Raw genomic sequence first — 20,829 nt, 5'->3', positions numbered from 1 at the left:
TTTAAAATAAAGGTTAGAATAAATTCTACAAAACTATAATATATAAATAATACATATTAATAAATGAAATTTTGTAACTTACATTATACGTATTAATATATACACAATTGATATAGGTGTTGTTGTTATTGTTGTTGTTGTTGGGCCGTTTGTTGTAGTTGCGATTGATGTTGCGATTGTTGGGATAATTGCTGCGATTATTGTTGTAATTGCTGTTGTTGTTGTATTGGTGATTCTTATCACCGTTTTCCTCCCACTTTCTTTTGACTTGCTTCACATTGGCCTCTTCAGCAGTCTGTTCTTTAATTCTTTCTTCAATCTGGTTCACTAGTTTGTGAGCCATTCTACATGCCTGTTGTATGGAGGCGGGCTCGTGTGAACTTATATCTTCTTGGATTCTTTCCGGTAATCCTTTCACAAACGCGTCGATCTTCTCTTCCTCATCTTCGAATGCTCCCGGACACAATAGGCACAATTCTGTGAATCGTCTTTCGTACGTGGTAATATCAAATCCTTGGGTTCGTAACCCTCTAAGTTCTGTCTTGAGCTTATTGACCTCGGTTCTGGGACGGTACTTCTCGTTCATCAAGTGCTTGAATGCTGACCACGGTAGTGCGTACGCATCGTCTTGTCCCACTTGCTCTAGATAGGTATTCCACCATGTTAACGCAGAACCTGTGAAGGTATGCGTAGCGTACTTTACTTTATCCTCTTCAGTACACTTACTTATGGCAAACACCGATTCGACCTTCTCGGTCCACCGTTTCAATCCGATCGGTCCTTCGGTTCCATCAAATTCCAAAGGTTTGCAGACAGTAAATTCTTTGTAGGTGCATCCTACACGATTTCCTGTACTGCTAGATCCAAGGTTATTGTTGGTATGTAGCGCAGCCTGTACTGCGGCTATGTTTGAAGCTAGAAAAGTACGGAATTCCTCTTCATTCATATTCACGGTGTGTCGAGTAGTCGGTGCCATTTCCTTCAAAATAGTTAAATGGAACAAGTTAATCATACAGAATATTAAGAGTAGTTAATAGTATTTCGTAGCATAATATGAACTCATTTATAAAAGCTTTTTCTTCATATTAGCATTTTATAAGTTTAAATTCGGGTAGTACCTACCCGTTAAGTTCATACTTAGTAGCTAATATACAATTCAACTACTACAATTCTATATGAAAAACTGATTATAATAATATTTCGCGTTCAAACTTTTACACAATATTTTACAAACTTACAATACCGCTTATTTTACATATAGCATGAAATATAGCACACAATAAATTTGATACAAGATGGTTGTGAAGATAATTCTAGCTAGTACACAAGTCGTTCAGCAAAGGCAATAAAGACACGTAATTCATACGTCCAGAAACAAGTCATGCATTCTGGTTTTACTAGGATTAATTCCCATCCTTGGTCTTATGGAACATAACCGTTATGGCCGTTGATAAGACAGCGTGTTGTAACGTCGTCAAAGGGACGAGGGTTACGTAATGTCCAACAGTCCCGTAACAATCTAAAAACCTCATTTCTTACCCCAATTACCGACTCCGTCACTTGTGGAAACGTTTTGTTTAATAGTTGTAGCCCGATGTTCTTGTTCTCACTTTGGTGAGAAGCGAACATTACTAATCCGTAAGCATAACATGCTTCTTTATGTTGCATGTTAGCCGCTTTTTCTAAATCACGAAGTCCAATATTCGGATATATTGAGTCAAAATAATTTCTTAACTCGTTGCGTAAAATAGCATTTGGGTTCCCCGCAATATATGCGTCAAAGTAAACACATCGTAGCTTATGGTTTTTTTTTTTTCTTTCTCTTAATTCAATTTCGAATAAAGTTTCAAAATCTAAAAATGCAGAAAGGTTAGAAATCTTTCTTTGAATCTATCTGCAAAATCTCAACTCTCAAATCTTTATATCGATCTTGAATTTTGAAGTCAAAGTTTAGTTTAAAAAAAGTCAACAATTGTTCTTGAGACAAATTCGCGTTCGTGTATATGTTTCTGATCAAATTGACGATTCCAGTAGTTTTTATACATGTTTAGAAAACTATTTCGTGTTATAAACATTATCTATAATGTTATCTATTACGAAATCAAATTTTTTTTTTTGTTCCAAGAACCGACGCTGCAGTAGGCCTTTAGTATTTTTTTTTTTATTTTAGAACCCAAATTATTTTTTTTTCTGTAATGTTTTGAAGCTTTAAAGGGAACCCCGATTTTTTGTTTTGTTTTGGTTATTGATGTTTTGTTGAATCCATGAGACTTGTGGAGAAGAAGAGGAATAGAAGAAAAACAGTTTATATATAAAATTTAAATTCGATATTAGTACAGAGAATCAGAATTGGTGGGATGGTCGAGAGTGTTTGCGTGTGAGCATGTGGTCACGAGATCGAGTCCAGAGGACGGTAGTTTCTTTTTTTTTTTGAAACTCTTTTCATGTGAGGTAGTTTTCTTTTCTAATTTTATTATTGTTATTATATATTAATTATTATTAGTATTATTATTATTATTGTGATTGTTTTGATTGTTATTGTTATTGTTATTATTAGTATCATACTTGTTATCATATTTGAAAGTATTATAGACATTACTATTATTATTATGATAGGTATTAATAATATTATTATTAGTAATAAACTTATCATTTTAGTATTTTATCATCATTAGGATTATGATTATGATTATCATTATTATTATTATGAAAGAAATAAAAATATATTATTATCATCAATATTAGAATTTGTACCGGTTTATAAATAATAGTATCATCAGTACATTTACAATTAATAATATCATATTTATCAGTATCATCATTAATATTTACTAGTATTATTATGATTATCATTTATCATTTTATAAATATTAGAACCCTTATTATTAACATAAGTATGGTATTAGTATTAATATTATTTTAGAGTTATTATTATTAGTATCATTAACAGTTATCATTTTCATTTTTTTTGCTATTAGTATTATCATTATTAATAAAATTATTATTATTATTAGTAAATCATTATTATCTAAATTATTATTTTAACAAATAAATCTTTTGTACACTATATATATACTTATGGTATATACTAGGATTGTATTAATAATTCACATAACAAACTAATAAAATTTCATAAATACAATACTAACCACAAATATATGTATATAAATATATTAATGTCACTATTTATATAAACGTAAATCATTATAGATATATATACATAAAATAGATATATATATAAAATATAACTTAAAATATAATATAAGTATACGTTTTAAAATAAAGGTTAGAATAAATTCTACAAAACTATAATATATAAATAATACATATTAATAAATGAAATTTTGTAACTTACATTATACGTATTAATATATACACAATTGATATAGGTTCGTGAATCCGAGGCCAACCCTGCATTGTTCAATGACGTCATATGTATTTTTACTACAAAATACAGTATCGTGAGTTTCATTTGTCTTTTTACCCTTTATATTTTTGGGCTGAGAATACATGCGCAACTTTTATAACTGTTTTACGAAATTGACACAAGTACGTGAAACTACATTCTATGGTTGGATTATCGAAGTCGAATATGCCCCTTTTTATTAAGTCTGGTAATCTAAGAATTAGGGAACAGACACCCTAATTGACGCGAATCTTAAAGATAGATCTATCGGGCCCAACAAGCCCCATCCAAAGTACCGGATGTTTTAGTACTTCGAAATTTATATCATGTCCGAAGGAGGATCCCGGAATGATGGGGATATTCTTATATATGCATATTGTTAATGTCGGTTACCAGGTGTTCAATCCATATGAATGATATTTTTGTCTCTATGCATGGGACGTATGTTTATGAGAAATGGAAATCTGAAATCTTGTGGTCTATTAAAATGATGGAAACGATTGTTTAAGTTAAACTAATGAACTCACCAACCTTTTGGTTGACACTTTAAAGCATGTTTATTCTCAGGTACGAAAGTTGGGAGCAGGAAAGAAACAAAAAAAAATAATAATAATAGAGATAAAGGATACAGAGGTCACGCGTATAATATAGATCCCTACTGTTTTTTTTAATTAATAATAATAATATATAATAACAATACTATTAATATCTAATAATATTAATAAAATTAATAATAATGATAAATATAATATTAATGATAATAATAATTGTAAAAATGATAATAATAATAATAATAATACCATACTAATTATGATAATATTAATATTTTATCGATAATAATAATATTAGTAATAATAATCTAATTTATACATCCAATTTCATCTTTATATGATATAAAGTGATATTATGAATACAAATATTGATATTTGACGATACAAATAACATTACTACAACAACTATATTTGTATTTAAATTTAATTTATTAATATCGTCTATTATTATGTAATATTTAATAATTATGTAATATGTATTGTAACATATACTGAATATTATATATTTATGCATTTTAATATAAATATATTATAATATTTATTTACATACTAATTATATTATACTTATGTATGTAATTATGAAAAATATAAATGTTTTATATATGTAAGTATTATATATATTTATTAAAATAGTACATTATTTCATCATAGATATATTATAAATTTCTACATATACATAATATAATAATTATGTATAAAATCATATATCTATATAGTTATATTTATGTATATATGTATACTACCATATATATAAAATCATGTTTTAAATGTTGAGTAGATGATTAATTATGTATATTAAACAATTAACTACAAAGTATAACATTGTACATTTAATATTTTGATAACGTTGGTAAAATATGTTTGAATCATTTATATACAATATACTATATATATTCAAAATGAAAATCTTTAGTTATTAAATGTTATCTTTTATAATAACAAAATTACTTAATAGTTCATTAATACTAATATAATTAGTTTTATATATAATTATTTATATTTACATTCTTAGTTACAATTAAAGGTTCGTGAATCGTCGAAAATAGTTAAAGGTCAAATGTTATCATGAAATAGTTCAAACATAATGAGACTTGGTTTAATAGACTTTGCTTATCGAGTCGAATCATATAAGATTATGTTTAAATTTGGTCGGAAATTCCCGGGTCATCACAGTACCTACCCGTTAAAGAAATTTCGTCCCGAAATTTGAGTGAGGTCGTCATAGCTAACAATAAATATGTTTTCCTGACGAATATGAGTTGATAACTTGAGTTTTATCATCATTGAGTAATATGGATAAAAATAATTCGATTATTCGAAGAGTGCGAATGAAGCTATTCACAAAAGGATGAAATGAGAAACAAAGATTTGTTTTTAACTTTTGACGTAGTCAGGTTTGAATTTAGAAAATAAGGCGCGTCTTAACTTTTGACATTGCCTTGGTTGAATTCCGGAATTTAAGGGATTTAAAGAAAATCTTGAAGATCTATAAAATCTGATTCTTCGGGATTTATGGAAATTAAGATCTCTTTAATTAAATACGGTGATCTGCCCCGATTACTACGTCTGATATTTCCAGTATAAATTAAGCTCTTCCTTTCCATTATTCTCACCATTCTTATACTTTCTTTCTTAGTTCATACATCCAAAAGATTCTGAAAATGATTAATCCAGTTCTGATCCTTGTCCTCATCCTTACTATCGCAACAATCATTCTCCTTTTCCAACTTCCACCAGAGGAATCTGCTTTCTTCTACTTCGCCCTCGGGATTATAATGTTTTTAATTCTCCCGTGTCTTTATGTTGCGATAAACATTGATATACACGGTTTGTAATTTATGTGTTGTTATCGGACTTTATATTCTCCCTTATATTTCAAAGCTCTATGCTTTTGTTTTCTCTTCCCAACTTCAAGTCAAGCGAATAATGGTCCAGAATTTAGAGATATAGAGTTTCGAATGATTATAATGTTCTAAGCATGAAGGAACGTGATAGCACGATTTGATTTTCAAATTTATCAACATCACGGAAGATAGAACCATCAAGAATACATTTTCTTGATTTGTTACGGAGTTAAGTAGGATGAAAGAGTTATGTAACATGGCACATGATGACGTTATGATCTGTGAATCATCACGTTTCATTTAGAAACTCAGCATGACTTACTGTAATATAATCACGTTGATCAAGTGTCATTATATTATACTAACTCATGCATCAGTTCCCATCATTACTACAATAACATTCATATTTTAAGCTTGAAAATTTACAGAATATAGAAACTAACAGTTTCTATATGATGTAATACTGATAGCACGAAAAGATTAATGATTTCAGATAAGAATAGTTATAAAAATATCTCCAGAAATATGGAGGATATTTATAATGAAAGGTACGATAATATCTCAGAATATCTAAGATCAGAGGATGATAGAAACTATTGTCTGCAAGGGTTTAGAGTAAGGAGCAAGTTATTCACTATAGACTTTAGCAGACATTGAATTATTTGGATTCTTTGAAGTCAAACTTATTCTTTGTGATTTATCCACGGCTTTCTTCATAGTTTCGCATAATCTGCTTTTCGGTACTATATTTTCTATTGAATGTTTCCAATATATTGATACACAGGAAGCACGAAGAGGTATATAATTTCGGACGAGAATATTTATGAAAATATCCTCAGAAATATCAAAGATATTGATGATGATATTTTGGAATTTCTAAGTTCGACGGTTGATGGAGAAAGATTTTCCGCAAGATTTTAACATGACTTCGGAGCAAGATATTCTCTAAAGATTTCAACGGATCCAGAATTACCTGAATCCTTTGAATATAGGATTTGGTCCTTGTATTTGTCCTTGGTCTCCTTCATGGGTAACTCAATCTGTTTTTCAATACCCAATTTTCTATCGAGCGTTCCTAACACTCCTTTCTTTATCATCAAACTTTTGTCCGTTTAGACCATCTACCATTTTTCTGTTTCCTCTGCATTTAATGCTATGATATCTGAATCATCGGTTATTAATCCGAGGTGGTTTCAGGAGAATTGTGTTTTTAGATGATTAAACGCTGATGGTAATATGATGGAATATGAAAGGTTACCTGGTAACAATAAAAGAGCACGCGTATATATAAACGTTATAATAAGGTTGTTTCGTACGAAAAGTCGAAGTTGACTTGTTGGAGCTGTGACAAAATTGGCTAATTTTGAAAAGGGATCGCAAAGTTGTTTTTGTTAATAAATGCCAAAGGATCTGACGCGGCTACGTGTTGAACTTTTACTCAATTGCCGAGAGTTTCTCAGGTGCATAACTATATGCATAAATCTTTCCTTCCGTAGATGAAGTGCGGTTGATTCATCCTATCGATTGAGGTGTTTTCAAGAATCATGAAAGGTTTGAACGCAGAATGTAATCGTGAAGATACAAATGAGGTTTAAGACGAAATCAAGTGGCAAACTTGAAGAATTGTTTAGTTTCATATGTTATATTCAATATTTTAATTCATTTTAATTGTCCAATGTTATTAGTCCACAGTCGATAGTCCACAGTTGACAGTGCAATCATTCATATATAGTTTAATATATAATATTTGAATTAATTAATACGTATCGTGACCCGTGTACATGTCTCAGACTCGATCACAACTCAAAGTATATATATTATTATAGAATCAACCTCAACCCTGTATAGAGAACTCGATCATTACTGCATATAGAGTGTCTATGGTGATTCCAAATAATATATATAGATGTGTCGATATGATATGTCAAAACCTTGTATACGTGTCCCGATATTTAAAGTGCGTAAAATAAATAACAGAAATTAAATGACGATAAATAAAGTGCGTAAAGTAAATAACAGAAATTAAATGACAATAAATAAAATTGCGAGAATATAAATTGCGATAAATAAATTGCGATAAATAAAATGTAATACGGAATTAACAGTTAGCTAGGAACAGTTAGCTAGGATTTTGTTAGCGTGGTTTCTTAATAAAATTTAATATTGTTAATTAGTCTGTTTCTAATCAATTTTTATTGTGTCCATTATTTCTTCATTATGCCACTTGTTGGATTCTGATAGGTCAAAATTCAAATATGAAATTGAATTTGAATGAAATTAGTTATTCTTTGGTGAATGGATAAGTATCCCGGTGGTTGTAAATAGGATAGTGAATAACTGTTGAATCAGATTCGAAGAATATACAGTGTAACTTATTAATGTGAAATTTAAATATTCCTCGGGTATTACCTACCCGTTAAAATATTTTTATTATTAACAGTTTGTACAAAAGAATTTTTAATTACAATCTTTATGAAAACATATATACATATATATTTTCTTCAAATGTAATCATGAATTTAATGAGTTAACATGATATTAAACTCATTTAGTTTTCAGTTGGAACTAGAATAAATAATCTCTAAAACATTAGAGATTACATAATCACCATGTCGAACGAAGATAACTGATGTAGAATGTCATGTAGAATGATGATTATACTCGAGGTATAGATTGAGATGTTGAGGCATGTGATATTGAAATTTGGGTTGTTGGTGGTACTGTTGGTGCTGGTGATTTGGATGAAGCTGGTACGTTTTGCACCATATTTTCCAAGACTACAACTTATGCGCGAAGTTCGTTAACTTCTTCTATTACACCGGGATGATTGTCGGTTCGGACGAGCGGATGAATGAGGTTTAGAATCTGAGATAGTATATGATCGTGATGAGATACTTTGGAAATGAGAGAGAAAATGGTGTCTCGAACAGGTTCGCCGGTAAACGTTTTAGGTTCATTGTCAAGAGGTGAATTTGGTTAGTGGAAATGATTGCCTTCTTCGCGTTTCCATTGATTAAGTCGACTACGAACCCATCTCCAATTCATTCAGAATAGATGATGGCTAATTGATCGATTCATTCCGGTTACTCTGCTTTCGGAGCTCGAGTGGAAATCCATATCGAAATAGCTGTCGGAATAACTATCGAAATAGCTATCGAAATCTGATGGACTCGAACTGGTTGAGGGATTCATCTCGTACGATCAGATGAAGGATTTTCGATAAGAAATAGATTATAGGATGTAGATTAGTACCCTGCAATACATAATTTACATATGCATATATAATACTAAAATCCCATAAGCTACGGAGGAATCTACGGAAGCTGTCAGGCAAAGGTAACAATAACAGATACGCTAAGATATGAATTTAACTATACACTGTCTATGCAATAAAGGAAGTAAGACGTGTCTTAGACTTTAAGGATGATAAGCAAATAATTTTTCGATACTAAATGATAAGCAAAACTTTTGACATGCAAACACGGTCGAAGTCCAGACTCATTAATGCATTCTAACGACTATCAGTTAGACTCACTAATGCAAGACCTGGTTCGCTAAGACCACCGCTCTGATACCAAAGTGTGAACAAGAACATCGGGCTACAACTATTAAACAAAACGTTCCCACAAGTGACGGAGTCGGTAATTGGGGTAAGAAATGAGGTTTTTAGATTGTTACGGGACTGTTGGACATTACGTAACCCTCGTCCCTTTGACGACGTTACAACACGCTGTCTTATCAACGGCCATAACGGTTATGTTGCACAAGACCAAGGATGGGAAGTAGTCCTAGTAAAACCAGAATGCATGACTTGTTTCTGGACGTATGAATTACGTGTCTTTATTGCCTTTGCTGAACAACTTGTGTACAAGCTAAAATTATCTTCACAACTATCTTGTTTCAAAGTTATTGTGTGCTATATTTCATGCTTTATGTAAAATAAGCGGTATTGTAAGTTTGTAAAATATTGTATAAAAGTTTGAACGCGAAATATTATTATAATCAGTTTTTCATATAGAATTGTAGTAGTTGAATTGTATATTAGCTACTAAGTATGAACTTAACGGGTAGTTACTACCCGAATTTAAACTTATAAAACGCTAATATGAAGAAAAAGCTTTTATAAATGAGTTCATATTATGCTACGAAATACTATTAACTACTCTTAATATTCTGTATGATTAACTTGTTCCATTTGACTATTTTGAAGGAAATGGCACCGACTACTCGACACACCGTGAATATGAATGAAGAGGAATTCCGTACTTTTCTAGCTTCAAACATAGCCGCAGTACAGGCTGCGCTACATACCAACAATAACCTTGGATCTAGCAGTACAGGAAATCGTGTAGGATGCACCTACAAAGAATTCACTGCCTGCAAACCTTTGGAATTTGATGGAACCGAAGGACCGATCGGATTGAAACGGTGGACCGAGAAGGTTGAATCGGTGTTTGCCATAAGTAAGTGTACTGAAGAGGACAAAGTGAAGTACGCTACGCATACCTTCACAGGTTCTGTGTTAACATGGTGGAATACCTATCTAGAGCAAGTGGGACAAGATGATGCGTACGCACTACCGTGGTCAGCATTCAAGCACTTGATGAACGAGAAGTACCGTCCCAGAACCGAGGTCAATAAGCTCAAGACAGAACTTAGAGGGTTACGAACCCAAGGATTTGATATTACCACGTACGAAAGACGATTCACAGAATTGTGCCTATTGTGTCCGGGAGCATTCGAAGATGAGGAAGAGAAGATCGACGCGTTTGTGAAAGGATTACCGGAAAGAATCCAAGAAGATATAAGTTCACACGAGCCCGCCTCCATACAACAGGCATGTAGAATGGCTCACAAACTAGTGAACCAGATTGAAGAAAGAATTAAAGAACAGACTGCTGAAGAGGCCAATGTGAAGCAAGTCAAAAGAAAGTGGGAGGAAAACGGTGATAAGAATCACCAATACAACAACAACAGCAATTACAACAATAATCGCAACAATTATCCCAACAATCGCAACATCAATCGCAACTACAACAAACGGCCCAACAACAACAACAACAACAACAACAACAACAACAACATCAACTACAACAATCATCCCAACAACAATAATAACCGCAACAACAACAACAATCAGAAGCAGCTATGCCAAAGGTGTGAAAAGAATCACTCGGGGTTCTGCACCAAATTTTGCAACAAGTGTAAAAGAAATGGTCATAGCGCGGCGAAGTGTGAGGTCTACGGACCAGGGGTTAATAGAACGAAAGGAACAAATGGTGTCGGAACGAGTAATGGCGGAGCAAGTAGTGTCGGAGCAAGTTATGCCAATGTAGTTTGTTATAAATGTGGAAAACCAGGCCACATTATTAGAAATTGCCCGAACCAGGAGAACACGAATGGACAAGGCCGTGGAAGAGTTTTCAATATTAATGCGGTAGAGGCACAGGAAGACCCGGAGCTTGTTACGGGTACGTTTCTTATTGACAATAAATCTGCTTACGTTTTATTTGATTCGGGTGCGGATAGAAGCTATATGAGTAGAGATTTTTGTGCTAAATTAAGTTGTCCATTGACGCATTTGGATAGTAAATTTTTACTCGAATTAGCAAATGGTAAATTAATTTCAGCAGATAATATATGTCGGAATCGAGAAATTAAACTGGTTAGCGAAACATTTAAGATTGATTTGATACCAGTAGAGTTAGGGAGTTTTGATGTGATAATCGGTATGGACTGGTTGAAAGAAGTGAAAGCGGAGATCGTTTGTTACAAAAATGCAATTCGCATTATACGAGAAAAAGGAAAACCCTTAATGGTGTACGGAGAAAAGGGCAACACGAAGCTACATCTTATTAGTAATTTGAAGGCACAAAAACTAATAAGAAAAGGTTGCTATGCTGTTCTAGCACACGTCGAGAAAGTACAAACTGAAGAAAAGAGCATCAATGATGTTCCCATTGCAAAAGAATTTCCCGATGTATTTCCGAAAGAATTACCGGGATTACCCCCACATCGATCCGTTGAATTTCAAATAGATCTTGTACCAGGAGCTGCACCAATAGCTCGTGCTCCTTACAGACTCGCACCCAGAGAGATGAAAGAACTGCAAAGCCAATTACAAGAACTTTTAGAGCGTGGTTTCATTCGACCAAGCACATCACCGTGGGGAGCTCCTATTTTGTTTGTCAAGAAGAAAGATGGTACTTTCAGGTTGTGTATCGACTACCGAGAGTTGAACAAACTTACCATCAAGAACCGCTACCCACTACCTAGAATCGATGACTTATTTGATCAACTACAAGGCTCGTCTGTTTATTCAAAGATTGACTTACGTTCCGGGTATCATCAAATGCGGGTGAAAGAAGATGATATTCCAAAGACTGCTTTTAGAACACGTTACGGTCATTACGAGTTTATGGTCATGCCGTTTGGTTTAACTAATGCACCAGCTGTGTTCATGGACCTTATGAACCGAGTGTGTGGACCATACCTTGACAAGTTTGTCATTGTTTTCATTGATGACATACTTATTTACTCAAAGAATGACCAAGAACACGGTGAACATTTGAGAAAGGTGTTAGAAGTATTGAGGAAGGAAGAATTGTACGCTAAGTTTTCAAAGTGTGCATTTTGGTTGGAAGAAGTTCAATTCCTCGGTCACATAGTGAACAAAGAAGGTATTAAGGTGGATCCGGCAAAGATAGAAACTGTTGAAAAGTGGGAAACCCCGAAAACTCCGAAACACATACGCCAATTTTTAGGACTAGCTGGTTACTACAGAAGGTTCATCCAAGACTTTTCCAGAATAGCAAAACCCTTGACTGCATTAACGCATAAAGGGAAGAAATTTGAATGGAATTATGAACAAGAGAAAGCGTTTCAGTTATTGAAGAAAAAGCTAACTACGGCACCTATATTGTCATTGCCTGAAGGGAATGATGATTTTGTGATTTATTGTGACGCATCAAAGCAAGGTCTCGGTTGTGTATTAATGCAACGAACGAAGGTGATTGCTTATGCGTCTAGACAATTGAAGATTCACGAACAAAATTATACAACGCATGATTTGGAATTAGGCACGGTTGTTTTTGCATTAAAGACTTGGAGGCACTACTTATATGGGGTCAAAAGTATTATATATACCGACCACAAAAGTCTTCAACACATATTTAATCAGAAACAACTGAATATGAGGCAGCGTAGGTGGATTGAATTATTGAATGATTACGACTTTGAGATTCGTTACCACCCAGGGAAGGCAAATGTGGTAGCCGATGCCTTGAGCAGGAAGGACAGAGAACCCATTCGAGTAAAATCTATGAATATAATGATTCATAATAACCTTACTACTCAAATAAAGGAGGCGCAACAAGGAGTTTTAAAAGAGGGAAATTTAAAGGATGAAATACCCAAAGGATCGGAGAAGCATCTTAATATTCGGGAAGACGGAACCCGATATAGGGCTGAAAGGATTTGGGTACCAAAATTTGGAGATATGAGAGAAATGGTACTTTGAGAAGCTCATAAAACCAGATACTCAATACATCCTGGAACGGGGAAGATGTACAAGGATCTCAAGAAACATTTTTGGTGGCCGGGTATGAAAGCCGATGTTGCTAAATACGTAGGAGAATGTTTGACGTGTTCTAAGGTCAAAGCTGAGCATCAAAAACCATCAGGTCTACTTCAACAACCCGAAATCCCGGAATGGAAATGGGAAAACATTACCATGGATTTCATCACTAAATTGCCAAGGACTGCAAGTGGTTTTGATACTATTTGGGTAATAGTTGATCGTCTCACCAAATCAGCACACTTCCTGCCAATAAGAGAAGATGACAAAATGGAGAAGTTAGCACGACTGTATTTGAAGGAAGTCGTCTCCAGACATGGAATACCAATCTCTATTATCTCTGATAGGGATGGCAGATTTATTTCAAGATTCTGGCAGACATTACAGCAAGCATTAGGAACTCGTCTAGACATGAGTACTGCCTATCATCCACAAACTGATGGGCAGAGTGAAAGGACGATACAAACGCTTGAAGACATGCTACGAGCATGTGTTATTGATTTCGGAAACAGTTGGGATCGACATCTACCGTTAGCAGAATTTTCCTACAACAACAGCTACCATTCAAGCATTGAGATGGCGCCGTTTGAAGCACTTTATGGTAGAAAGTGCAGGTCTCCAATTTGTTGGAGTGAAGTAGGGGATAGACAGATTACGGGTCCGGAGATTATACAAGAAACTACCGAGAAGATCATCCAAATTCAACAACGGTTGAAAACCGCCCAAAGTCGACAAAAGAGCTATGCTGACATTAAAAGAAAAGATATAGAATTTGAAATTGGAGAGATGGTCATGCTTAAAGTTGCACCTTGGAAAGGCGTTGTTCGATTTGGTAAACGAGGGAAATTAAATCCAAGGTATATTGGACCATTCAAGATTATTGATCGTGTCGGACCAGTAGCTTACCGACTTGAGTTACCTCAACAACTCGCGGCTGTACATAACACTTTCCACGTCTCGAATTTGAAGAAATGTTTTGCTAAAGAAGATCTCACTATTCCATTAGATGAAATCCAAATCAACGAAAAACTCCAATTCATCGAAGAACCCGTCGAAATAATGGATCGTGAGGTTAAAAGACTTAAGCAAAACAAGATACCAATTGTTAAGGTTCGATGGAATGCTCGTAGAATACCCGAGTTCACCTGGGAGCGTGAAGATCAGATGAAGAAGAAATACCCGCATCTATTTCCAGAAGATTCGTCAACACCTTCAACAGCTTAAAATTTCGGGACGAAATTTATTTAACGGGTAGGTACTGTAGTGACCCGAACTTTTCCATGTTTATATATATTAATTGAGATTGATATTTACATGATTAAATGTTTCCAACATGTTAAGCAATCAAACTTGTTAAGACTTGATTAATTGAAATAGGTTTCATATAGACAATTGACCACCCAAGTTGACCGGTGATTCACGAACGTTAAAACTTGTAAAAACTATATGATGACATATATATGGATATATATATAGTTAACATGATACTATGATAAGTAAACATATCATTAAGTATATTAACAATGAACTACATATGTAAAAACAAGACTACTAACTTAATGATTGTTAAACGAGACATATATGTAACGATTATCGTTGTAAAGACATTTAATGTATATATATCATATTAAGAGATATTCATACATGATAATATCATGATAATATAATAATTTAAAATCTCATTTGATACTATAAACATTGGGTTAACAACATTTAACAAGATCGTTAACCTAAAGGTTTCAAAACAACACTTACATGTAACGACTAACGATGACTTAACGACTCAGTTAAAATGTATATACATGTAGTGTTTTAATATGTATTTATACACTTTTGAAAGACTTCAATACACTTATCAAAATACTTCTACTTAACAAAAATGCTTACAATTACATCCTCGTTCAGTTTCATCAACAATTCTACTCGTATGCACCCGTATTCGTACTCGTACAATACACAGCTTTTAGATGTATGTACTATTGGTATATACACTCCAATGATCAGCTCTTAGCAGCCCATGTGAGTCACCTAACACATGTGGGAACCATCATTTGGCAACTAGCATGAAATATCTCATAAAATTACAAAAATATGAGTAATCATTCATGACTTATTTACATGAAAACAAAATTACATATCCTTTATATCTAATCCATACACCAACGACCAAAAACACCTACAAACACTTTCATTCTTCAATTTTCTTCATCTAATTGATCTCTCTCAAGTTCTATCTTCAAGTTCTAAGTGTTCTTCATAAATTCTACAAGTTCTAGTTACATAAAATCAAGAATACTTTCAAGTTTGCTAGCTCACTTCCAATCTTGTAAGGTGATCATCCAACCTCAAGAAATCTTTGTTTCTTACAGTAGGTTATCATTCTAATACAAGGTAATAATCATATTCAAACTTTGGTTCAATTTCTATAACTATAACAATCTTATTTCAAGTGATGATCTTACTTGAACTTGTTTTCGTGTCATGATTCTGCTTCAAGAACTTCGAGCCATCCAAGGATCCGTTGAAGCTAGATCCATTTTTCTATTTTCCAGTAGGTTTATCCAAGGAACTTAAGGTAGTAATGATGTTCAGACATTAACAATATGCATATATAAGAATATCTCCATCATTCCGGGATCCTCCTTCGGACATGATATAAATTTCGAAGTACTAAAACATCCGGTACTTTGGATGGGGCTTGTTGGGCCCGATAGATCTATCTTTAGGATTCGCGTCAATTAGGGTGTCTGTTCCCTAATTCTTAGATTACCAGACTTAATAAAAAGGGGCATATTCGACTTCGATAATCCAACCATAGAATGTAGTTTCACGTACTTGTGTCAATTTCGTAAAACAGTTATAAAAGTTGCGCATGTATTCTCAGCCCAAAAATATAAAGGGTAAAAAGGCAAATGAAACTCACGATACTGTATTTTGTAGTAAAAATACATATGACGTCATTGAACAATGCAGGGTTGGCCTCGGATTTACGAACCTATATCAATTGTGTATATATTAATACGTATAATGTAAGTTACAAAATTTCATTTATTAATATGTATTATTTATATATTATAGTTTTGTAGAATTTATTCTAACCTTTATTTTAAAACGTATACTTATATTATATTTTATATATATATCGATTTTATGTATATATATCTATAATGATTTACGTTTATATAAATAGTGACATTAATATATTTATATACATATATTTGTGGTTAGTATTGTATTTATGAAATTTTATTAGTTTGTTATGTGAATTATTAATACAATCCTAGTATATACCATAAGTATATATATAGTGTACAAAATATTTATTTGTTAAAATAATAATTTAGATAATAATGATTTACCAATAATAATAATAATTTTATTAATAATGATAATACTAATAGCAAAAAAAATGAAAATGATAACTGTTAATGATACTAATAATAATAACTCTAAAATAATATTAATACTAATACCATACTTATGTTAATAATAAGGGTTCTAATATTTATAAAATGATAAATGATATTCATAATAATACTAGTAAATATTAATGATGATACTGATAAATATGATATTATTAATTGTAAATGTACTGATGATACTATTATTTATAAACCGGTACAAATTCTAATATTGATGATAATAATATATTTTTATTTCCTTCATAATAATAATAATGATAATCATAATCATAATCCTAATGATGATAAAATACTAAAATGATAAGTTTATTACTAATAATAATATTATTAATACCTATCATAATAATAATAGTAATGTCTATAATACTTTCAAATATGATAACAAGTATGATACTAATAATAACAATAACAATAACAATCAAAACAATCACAATAATAATAATAATAATACTAATAATAATTAATATATAATAACAATAATAAAATTAGAAAAGAAAACTATATATATATTATTTTTATCAATTGAAGTTACAACTGACTTAATAAACTTAAAACATCCAATTATTTTATATATGCTCTTTTATACGTGTCTATATATATAAAGTATATTGAATATATATATTTGGTTTCGAATTTATTTTGTAAACGACGGTAACGCTCAAGTGTCGTTCGATTGATAGTAAACGAGTAAAAAAGGAACTTATATTATTTTAAAATAAACGGAGATCCGAAAATGAGTTATATAAATTATAGGCTTATTTAAAATATATTTAGAAACTACTTGTTGAATTTTAAAACTTTTTATATTTTACTTAGGGTTGGGAGTGAATAATTAATGTAATTTTTTATTTAATAGTTAATAACCAAATTTTATACCATGATGACTAAAATAATTAAAGATAATAAATATAAAAATCTGGGATTTTTAGGAATACTTTTATATTTTAACTGTTTAGCAAAGGAACACGAAATAATACCCTAAATAATTGACACAAAATATCTAAGATGATGGCTTTTAAATTCGTTTCATTTTTATCACATGCATGAACCATTTAAAATATATTACTCCTTTTTGCCAAACAAAACCCCACAATTGAAATTATTGTTCGAATATCTTCACTGTATTACTAGTTAACATTAGTGTCTTTTCTTTTGATTATCATATTTTTTTTATATATATTCATACATCTATGACTCACGAGCCACCACCATCAACTTGGTATTTTTTTTCTTTTCATATGTGTTTCCTTTTGAACCACAAAACCACACACACTTCTAGTTTTATGTTTTCGTTCTACTAACAAACAACAATCCACCACCTTCTTTGATGATTCACTACCAAAAATATCACTAAACCCATTTAACCCCCATCTCCATGAGCACCATCAGCCACCATCACCGAAACCTCCTATCACCTCGAACCCACTTCCTCTCCATGAACCCGTCACCTTTTATCACCACCACCATTCATAAACCACCACCTTCATTCCTTTAAACCACTATGAAACACCTTCCTTGTTTTATATATATATATATATATATATATATATATATATATATATATATATATATATATATATATATATATATATATATATATATATATATATATATATATATATATATATATATATATATATATATATATATATATTTATTCTTTTCATGTACAACCTTCACTGTCATCATCGAACCCACCCATATCATCACCTTTATAGATCTTCACACCACTTTTCTCCAACACCACAACCGTACGGCTACTTCACCATTTGCTCGATATAAACACAAACTGAACCCATTTAAATTCCTACGGTTGCTATGTTCAATTTTATTTCACTCGAAACAAACCACCATTTTCTACCCCAATACCACTATCAAAACCGCCACCCATAAAACTTGTAAACTGTTACTGCAAAATTACTATATCTTCTGATTTCTTGTTAACCAAACACCGCTAATTGTCATTTAAAAATCACTGTAAGCGACTTTTTTTTTTTTGCTGCAGTTATATTTATGATTACATTCTTGTTGAAGTTTAATAAAGAAAGAATTGATGTGGTTGTTGTCTTTCAAACGAACCCCACCACTACAAATCTAACGTGCACCTCCATTAAATTGTAATTCGAACCTTATTTATTATATTGGGTCGTACAAATTGGACTTTAATTTGGATTCATGAGCATGATGGGTCATGGACTCTTTTTAGTTCTAGTTGGACTACCAATACTACTCTAACAATAAATTAATGATGACTCTGCTATGATGTAAAAATGATGACGATGGGATGATAAAGATGATGGCAGTATAAGGAAGATGATGCGTACGATTAAGGTCACGATATTTGATGATGATAAAACGAAAATAATGATAGTGAGATAGATGATTATTATTATGATTATGATGGTAATTATAAAACTGTGAACGATTCTAATGATGTTATAAATAGCGAATGATAATGATGACTACGATGATGCTACCGTATGCATAATAGTGATGTTACATAATGATGATAATAGACGATGTATTTAATATTTCAAGATGATGATGATGATGGTATAGAGGTACGGGTAGAATGATAGTTGTATAACGATGACGATGATAGGGATTATGATTAAGACGATGAAAAAGAAATAAAAAAAGATAGCGACGGTTGGGATGATGTTGAAAGGGTGAACGAATAGGATAAGAATACAGTAAGATGTTTATGATGATAGTGTTAAGTGAGAATAATTGAATAAGAGATGCAGTATATATTTTTCTTTCTTTTATTTACTTTCGGTCGAACTCAGGAAAGAACCAAACAGCCTCAAAATCTCATTTGGGCTTATTAAATTACCAGTTGGGCTTAGCTAATAGTACTTGGGCCGTGTATATGTTGTGGGCCGTTTATGATTTAATTAGACTTACTATATGGATTGGATTCTTGGGCTGTGATCCATCTTTCATTTCGATTGATAAGGAGCAAAGAAAATGATGATGATGATGACTTAATGATGTAGAATGATAGATGTTTATGGAAATAATAGATGATATAGAAGAAGAAGGAAACGGAAATATGGGTTAAATAGATATTAGGTTCATATAATTTTAGAATAACTGGAACGAAGGAGTGGTTTGGTTTGTTATCGGGTTAGCGGGACATCGCGGGTTTAAACCCGGACTTGGGCAAATTGTTTAGGGCTACTCCTTTGAGGTAGTTATCACTAACACTCTTATTATTATTATTTCATTATTATTATTTTTGTTACTATTATTATCATTATTATTAATTATTAATATATTAAAATCATCCTTATTATCATTATTAGTAAAAGTATTATTATTATTATAGATATTATAGTTATTACTATTACTATTATTATTATCATTGTCATTTTTATTAAAAGTATCATTTATATTAAAGATTGTCATTTTTATTAAAGTTATCATTATTACTAAAATTATCATTAAGATTATTATTATTATTATCATTATTATTATTATTATTATTATTATTATTTTCATATTAACAATATTATTATTTCAAATAAATATTTTCTATATAAGAGTACATTTTTACAACTACCATAATATTACATATAATTATATATATTAAAATTATTTATATAAAGATTTACATATAACAAATTATTGATTTTTAATATAAAAATAATCATATATATATATATATATATATATATATATATATATATATAAAACTATATAAATATTAATTATTTTAAATACATATATATACAAATTAAATATATAAGTTATATAATCTAAGATATAATATATAAATTGTTCAATTACCATTATATGTGTTAATATATATATATATAAATGATATAGGTTCGTGAATCCGAGGCCAACCCTGCATTGTTCAATATAGTCATATGTATTTTTACTACAAAATACATTAGGTGAGTTCATTTGCTCCCTTTTACTCATTACATTTTTGGGCTGAGAATACATGCACTGTTTTAATAACTGTTTTACAATATTTATATGCGTGAGTTCATTTGTTCCCTTTTACTCTTTACATTTTTGG

Source organism: Rutidosis leptorrhynchoides, chromosome 11 (genome assembly GCF_046630445.1).
Source record: "Rutidosis leptorrhynchoides isolate AG116_Rl617_1_P2 chromosome 11, CSIRO_AGI_Rlap_v1, whole genome shotgun sequence".
In the NCBI taxonomy this organism is placed as follows: Eukaryota; Viridiplantae; Streptophyta; class Magnoliopsida; order Asterales; family Asteraceae; genus Rutidosis; species Rutidosis leptorrhynchoides.
The sequence above is the reverse complement of the archived record's forward strand: the minus strand, read 5'-3'. Positions refer to the sequence as shown.